Below are 6,314 nucleotides of genomic sequence, written 5' to 3' on the forward strand. Positions count from 1 at the left end.
TGGAATTACCTGAGGGATTGTCAGGAGTTCACGATGTGTTCCATGTTTCACAGTTGAAGAAATGTCACGCAGAGATGGCTGATATACCACTGAGAGATACAGTGCCTCTGGAAGCGATTCAGTTGAAAGATGATTTGACTTATGAAGAGAAACCAGTTAAGATTCTGGAATATGCCAGCCGAGTTACCCGCAGTAAGGTTATCAAGTTTTGCAAGGTTCAGTGGAGCCACCACACCGAGGAGGAAGCCACCTGGGAGCGAGAGGAAGATCTGCTCAAGGACCACCCTCACCTATTTGCTAGCCAACCCGAATCTCGAGGGCGAGATTCATCTTAAGGGGGGTAGGTTTGTAACATCCCAAATTTTCAATTTGGAATGTTATACATAGATCATCATTGCATATCATAATTTTGTTGCATTGTTGGCTCGATCCTAGAAATTCCACGCAACTCAAGGACCCACGGAGAGAGTTGGGGATTTCGTTATTTTCTTATTTGAGTTTTCTCAAATTTTGAAAATAGGATCATTTGATTTTATTTATTTTATCTTCAATTATTTCTACTACCAAAAATTCAGAGAGGGAATAAAATGACTTTCCCAAAATAAAGAAATAATGAAGATTTAATAAAAAAATCAAATAAGATTTATTTTGGAGTTTTTCGCCTTTTATTTGAATTTAGGAAAAATGCGCGTTTTCCAAAAATGCATTTAGGCCCAAATAAATGTTCATCTTGTCCGGCTTGATTTTAGAAGCCGGGGAAAATTTATTTCGGGATTTTTGGAGTCCGTTTAGTATTTCTTTCTTTTTTTCTTCTGCGCGGAATTATTTAAAAAAAACGCAACCGACCTACGGGCCGTGTCCGTCTAGGACTCCCGGCCCGCGGGGCTTTATAAGCCGGGGGGAGGCCAGCCCGAGGCCCAGCCGCCGCCCCCAAAACCCTAGCCGCCCCAGCCCCGCGCCGCCGCCGCCGCCAGCCGCCGCCGCGCGCCGCCCCGACGCCGCCCCGCCCGCCGAGCCGCCACCGGACCCCGCCGCCGTTGGCGACCTCGCCGGACCCCGCCGACCCCGCCGCCCGCACGCTCGCCGAGGTTCGCCGCCGCCTTTACTTCCGTGCCGGTTTTTTTTGAAAACCGATCGGTTTTCCGTCGGTTTATTTTCGTTTTTTTAGTTTCGGTTTTTTTATTAGATCGGTTTTTATTTTTTGGTTTAGTTTAATTAGCGAGCGTTCGTTCGTTCGTTCGTTTTAACGAACATATTCGTCAGATTAGTTTAGTTAATGAACGTTTGTTCGTTAACCCGTTCGTCGTTTTTCTTTTTCTCGGATTTAATCCGTGATTTTTCTGATCGCGATTCCTGATCCGATTTTCGTTTTAGTTTAACTTTTCGCTCGTTTATCGGAATCAGGCGATTCAAGCGCCTGGAGTTTTGTCTCGAAACCCTCTTTCCGAATAATCAACTTAAACAAGCTTTTGCTTCTGTAAAATTTGACTTAGATCCAAATTAGTAGAACGAAGTTGTTTTCTTTCACCGTTTGACTTTCGTTGCTTTGTTCGATTTGAATCTTTTTGCAAACCAGAGTTCTTAAGTTGAACATTCTGGTTAGATCTTTTATTCGAGTTTTACCTGTGCATTATATGAGTACTTATTGTATGCTTGTTGTTTGTCTGCGATAGAATACCCGGAGTGCGCCGCCTGTTACTTCGAGTCTCTAGGTTTCGCGGATCATCAGCAAGGCAAGTAACACTTTGATCATACCTTTTCTACTACCCAGTTTTATGCATTAGATCAATCCTCAAACATTGCATGATTAGGATCTAATTAAATTGTGGGATGGGAAGTAGTTGAGGTAGTACCTATTACCTGTTTTATTATCAAACCTTTGGGAGTTACTTCTACGTTTGCTTATTATGCCATGCTATGCTAGTAGACGTGGATTGGGTGAGTGTATCCATGACAGATGTGAGATTGTTAATCAATGGTTTATTTAAGGTGGCAACTTAAACACACATCTGGGTGGATTGAGGCACCTGGTTTCTATCAGGACTTGCCTGTATTTCTTCGGACCGCCACCCAGGCTCAAAGGGATCATGAGATTATTCAAACTAGAAACTTACGTGTGCAGCCACAAGCCATTATGGGCTCTGGCATAGTTGACTAAGTTGTGCGAACTCTTACGGGTAGACTAGCAGATGTAGGGGAAAGTAGGTGTACCGGTCTACCCACATGTAAGGTGCTAGTGCTTCCGAAAGACTATGTCTCGGTCATCCGTTTCTCAAACACCATGTAGTGCGAGGAATCAAACGGAGGCGATCGAGTCTTGTGGGGAAAAGTGCGCAAACCTCTGCAGAGTGTATAAACTAATCATGATTAGCCGTGTCCCCGGTTATGGACATCTTGAGTATCTAGAACTTGGATATCATGTGAATCTCATCATGTTACTCTAATTTAATGTTGTTGGGTTTAATGAGTACTTTTAATTGGGATTGAGAATGCTGTCAACCATTCTCAATGTTTAACAACCACCATGATAGTTAAATAAATTTATTCCTTTGCAGTAGGGAAAAATTGGCTTTATGCAAAACTGTAACCATAGAGCTTTTCCACCAGCCAAATATGCATGTAGTATAGCTTAATCCATTGTTATCCTCTATGTGTTACATTGCCAGCATATTCCATGTGCTGACCCGTTTTCGGGCTGCAACCTTTCATGTTGCATACTTTTTAGACGATGAGTAAGATGCTTTTAGGTCGTGGTTCTATACTCAGTGATGCCGTTGGAGTTGATGGACTCGCTTATCTTCCAAGACTTCCGCTGTTATCGTTTTTAGATGGCCTTAAGCCATATTTATTTCAATAAGTTCTCTTTTGAGACATTCGATGTAATAAGTGTGTGATTGCTACTCTGTTATAAATCCTCCAAGTACTGTGTGGTGTCAGCATTACTGATCCAGGGATGACACTGAGCACAGAGATCAGACTGTTTGAGTTCTGGTTGTTACAACAAGGTTGATCACAAGTCTACATCAGACACATGTCACTTTCTTGGACGATCTCTTGTTTGTTGGTCTTCAAAGAAGCAGAACTGCGTATCCCTCTCCACTGCTGAATCTGAATACATTGCTGCTGGATCTTGCTATGCTCAGCTTCTATGGATGAAGCAAACTCTCAAGGACTACGGCATTAACACGAAGAATGTGCCACTCTTCTGCGACAATGAAAGCGCCATCAAAATTGCCAAGAATCCAGTTCAGCACTCGAAGACAAAGCACATTGAGATTTGTCATCACTTTCTCAGAGGTCATGTCAACAAGGAAGACATTGATATCATTCACGTCAACACCGAAGAGCAACTGGCAGATATCTTCACAAAGCCCTTGGATGAGAAGAGGTTTTGCAAGCTGCGATGTGAGCTAAATATCTTAGAATCCTCAAATGTCTAGTGAATGGACACACATCCTAACGCTTATGCATGTTGATGACTTAGATGTGCAACACACAAAGTAACGTATTTCTTCAATCAATGAAGACTTACCCTCTGAGTGTGAATACAATGTGTAATTTGACTTCGGAGCACCACGATAATTGTGTGTCGTGTCTGGCTCTAATACTTCATATACGGTGGGTAACGCCACCACCACACTTTCTTGAAGATTTTCATTTGGCATCATGATTGCATTATCTTCGCATTTAGATTGTCTTCAACATTGATTTATCTTCAAAATCTATATCTTCGCAATGTTGATTTATCTTCAATACTACATATATATGTGTTATGTCCTTTGCAACATTCACTTATAGCTATGTCTTCACATTGCTATTTTTCTGACCTAAGTGAATGTGATCGGACCCTAATCCCTTCTGTGCTACTCGCTCAAATTCTTTCTGTCTAAGTCATATGCATTGTGGTGACACTTGTCGAATATCTTTGATGTGTCCTTGTCAGCAGAAGATTCAGAGACACACTTTTAAAACTGTTCTTAATGTCTTATCCTTTGCCTGAAAACCAGAGAAGCCGGAACGACCACTCGACAATCCAGGCGTGCATGGGAACATGATTCAACTCCTAATAAGTTGCATGCATGCCACGTGTACTTTAGATGTGAACCGCCAGGGGCACCTGCGTAATTGTGCTATGCCGCCCTCCTTCTCCTCATAAATACTTGCCCCCTCATGGTCAATATCTCCTCTTCCACCTTGCCATCTCGCGCAAACCCTAGCGCCACCGCTAGCTCGTGTCGATGCCGGAGACGAAGCGCTTAGCTGCCGCGACCTCTTCGACGCCGTCCTCACGCCGGTCGCGGACCTCATCTTCTCTGCCGCCCCCGTAGGTGTCTTCCACCGCCAAGTTAGGGTGCGGGAGATTGGACTCCTCGGCCTCTCATCTGCCTCATCTAGCAGTTCAACTGTGGTAAATAAATCTCACTTTTTATAGTCTTTTTGATCTATCAAATCCATCCATTTCAACCAGAAGTGGTTTCTACACCTTCAAATCTGGATCTGTCTCTTTCTGAATCTCATATATTGCAAAGTATGTTCACTTATGCTTCATAACAAGTTAGATTCCTCACTTGTACCTATTCTTCGATTCGTACAAATATGGAACCAACTTCCTTCAATAAGTGAATGTCTTCGCACTATGAGGTCAATGTCTTCTAACCTATTTATCTTCAAATTCTTCTAATAATGCATATGACCTCTTCCCCTTCACTCGCATCTCTAATGCTGTCACAGGTACCTATCCATGGGAGAATCCCTTGGTTCTCATAGTCTACATTCATTTGCAGAATTCTTACAACGTCACATTGAATCTCCTGAAGCCAACTCTTGGTTGACAAGCAGACGAAAGCCTTTCACCGTTTTGAAGCCTATCTGTCTGAACATTATGGCTTCTGAGAAATCTGCACGGAAAGGTGGCGGCAACACCGAGGCAATACATCACTGGACCTTCCCTCATATCTGTATGAGGTCTACAAGTCTGACCCTAAAGAGAGCTATACACAGCGCAAGAACAAGATCCAGTGGATCTGAAGATATTGGGCAGAGCAATGGTTCAACTACAACTTCGTGACACCTGAGTATGCTGAGAAGAATGCCATCAAGCGCCCATGGGGCGATTGTCTTTACAGAAATTTGGCACCAAAGACAAAGGCTGAAGCTATTGCTCAGGAGTTTTATCCTTGCATGGTCTGAGGACCTCAACCTAAGAATGTCGACCCATCGTCTCTTCTATGGTGTCGTGACGCAACCTCTTCAAGTGCAACCTTCAGTTCGCAAAGGATTTGGCTGTCAAGAACAAGAAGGAATTTGGCCTCGACTTCAACCCTGGCCCATCCGCACCAAGGTCAGATGGAACACGTGAAGCCAACAAGAATAGAATTGGCCCCTTTGCCAACTTCGATGGGCTTCTGTCCCACTTTGCTACCCATAGGGCCGCGGTGGAGCAATATGCGGAAGATGCAGACTCTGAAGATTCTCCCTCACCACCAAAGCAGAAGAAAAAGGCTAAATCTTCAAAGCCCTCTGCTACTACTGCTCCAAAAGCTTCGATGAAGAAGCCTCTGAAAACTGCACCACCTGAATCCAGTGTGCAATCAGAACATCAGTCTCGTGTGTCCAAGAGGACCAAGAAGCCAGTGCCCAAGAAGGTTTCTGGGCAAGCTCTCACTCCTGCTGCTGTTCTGCACAATGAGGAAGACACCATTGATTTGTCTAGTGATGAAGATCTTGGTGATGAAGCTCTAGAAATGTTGATCAAGAGCAAGCAAGAGGCTGAGATCTTCAATGATCAGCCCCTCTTTGATGTTGATATATTGAAGAACTTCATTGATGAATGGTTTGACGACCAGAGCATCAGTATTGATAACCTGCAACTGCCAATGGGCATCAGCGTCACATTTCATGGAGCCATTGCAAATGAATTGGCCTTAGCTCAGAAAATCATCGAGCTCAAGAACACGATTGATTATGAGAAGGCATATTTCAAGAAGCACATGGACAAGCTCAGCGTGGCTGATGTGCAAATTTTTAAGAAGTTGTTGCATGAGGTCAAGGCTGAATTCCACAAGAAGCATGAAGAAGCCAAAGGCTCAAGAGAGCACATGAAGCATTATGCACAGAAATGTGTGCAAGCACACAATGAAGCTGAAAAGAGAAAAGCTCTTGGGCGTCCTGGCATCGACCCCAAAATGGCAGCCAAGAAAAGAAAGAAGCATGCAGAAGCTAATCCTGATGCTCCAAGGCAGGTGTCAGTGTCAAAACCGGCGGATCTCGGGTAGGGGGTCCCAAACTATGCGTCTAAGGTCGATGGTAACAGG

Source organism: Triticum aestivum, chromosome 2B (genome assembly GCF_018294505.1).
Source record: "Triticum aestivum cultivar Chinese Spring chromosome 2B, IWGSC CS RefSeq v2.1, whole genome shotgun sequence".
Lineage (NCBI taxonomy): Eukaryota > Viridiplantae > Streptophyta > Magnoliopsida > Poales > Poaceae > Triticum > Triticum aestivum.